Raw genomic sequence first — 2,061 nt, 5'->3', positions numbered from 1 at the left:
GTGTTCCCCCTCACCACCACTAGAAATCTTATCATTCGGAGAAAAAAACTTTCTTTGAGTGGAAGGGGAGAAAGGGAGGGAAACAAGGGGTCCCAATAACGTCCGTTGTAGATGTGTACACACGTGTAGTGCTGAGACTGCTACAACTACGTGTCTGACGGGAAATTAGCGACGGTTGTTATGCAACGAATTCAAAATGGTCGCCGAATCATAAAATTTGACATTTAACTTCAATCAATGTAATAATTCCTCACTGTACTGATCATGGTGTTGCCCCCAAATATTCGAGCGTGCAGTCACGTGGGGCAGAACAGTACTTTCTAAGGATTTAGTGAAGGTCATCCTATGACCTTTTTTCAGGTCGTTGGGGAGCGAGGTCCTCACGTGGTTGTTGATTCTGGAAACAAAAATGCTTCCTCCCAAAGGCGATTTCGCACGGTGAGGGACGGGGATGTTGGGGGGAGATGTGGGGGTAAGGTGAGCGAGAGTTTGGGAGGCGCGGGAGGAGGGTGGCCGCTGGTGCTGTCTGCTCGTCTCGTGCTCTGTTCTTGTTGGTGTCTGCGAGGTTGGCCGTCCGCACTGGAGGTGAGCTGTACTTCACCTTCCTGAGTGGAGCTCGTCCGGCTGACTGGGGCGCTGTACGCGTCGGCTGCTGGAGAAAGGCGCCATGTAAATGTGATTATTATAATTACTAAAGTACTATAATAGTTGCTACTTTTTAAGGAATTTCTGTTTAACCCTGGTGTTTGCATGATTTGTTACTTCTTTCCCTGTAGTGTGTGCTTTTAGAAACTCGCTTTAGATCACCGCGAGGGCGGTGCCCATCTCCTGTCTCTCGTTGCCTTGTTCCTCAGCCCTCTTATGGAGTCAGCGACCCATTCTCGCCAGTGGGGTCGACTAGGGGGAAGAGAGCTGCGCTACACGGGTACCAAACGGGTGCGACCTTCAGTTTGGACGCCAGTGCTCCAACCACTCGGCTTTCCGCTCCCCCAACGGTGATGAGGGAGTGACACAATATTCAGATTCACCGACCTTTGTCCAAATCTCATTTAAATTGAAAAAAAAAATTATCGAGCAAACTACATCACTTCGACGAAGTAAAATATACTGCGTTGTTTGGAGCAACACAGTATAATACACACTTGTTCTTCAGTAAAGGGGCACGACACTACCCCGAGTGTCAAAAGTCCAAGCAAGGGCAGTAAGTAGTCTGCACGTCGGACGGCCCACAGCTGACCGTAACTGACCTGTGACCTCGCAGGTCCATAGGTTTTGGGCGGCGTGTGTAGGTGACTTCAGCAGGTGGGTGACAGGAGTGGCATGCAAGTGTCAAACACGCCAACTCGCCGACCTGTGGCCCGGACATCACAAGGAAGAGCCTCTTTCAAGCCTGAGCGCTAATTACCGCCGGCCGCCCAGACACGCGATCAAACGTCACTCAGGTGCACTTAGACCACAGCATACGTCACTCACCGCCGTAAAGGTTGCGACAGGAGCGTCTGTGTGCGCGTGCGTGCATTCTTTCTCTGTCACTGGCGGCTGCACCAAACATTTAGTCGGGTGACGTCGATGCCCTTTAACCTCACAAGGACACCACCGCCGTCAGTGGAGACGAGGAGCAGACAGAACTACACCAAAGCCCTCGGCACTGGGTGACGTCACCTCCGGTGATGCCTTCACTGGGGACGATTTCTTAAAGTTCTACTGGAGTGCAATCTTTTCCCAATGAGTGAGTAAAGCTCACCGCAAGAGACTATTTCGCCAAATCAGGTGAAACCCCCGCATGCAGTACATGCAAACAAGGATCACCAACACAGACGTAGACGGAGACAATCGAGTACAGACATACATACACTAACATGCACCGGTTAGCAACACAAGAACAGGAAGGAACACAGAGACAGGAGTTTGTGTGTAGAGGGGGAGGGGAAAGGACTTACATTTCGAAGGCTTCAAGCAGGTCATCTGTATACATTACATAACATGTATGTCATCAGTCTGACCTTTTTGTGTACAGTGATGGTGGTAGGCAAGTACATTGAGCACACAACGGTGTTATTT

This window comes from Pomacea canaliculata, linkage group LG6 (genome assembly GCF_003073045.1).
Source record: "Pomacea canaliculata isolate SZHN2017 linkage group LG6, ASM307304v1, whole genome shotgun sequence".
Classification (NCBI taxonomy): Eukaryota; Metazoa; Mollusca; class Gastropoda; order Architaenioglossa; family Ampullariidae; genus Pomacea; species Pomacea canaliculata.
This window is presented reverse-complemented; position numbering follows the sequence as displayed.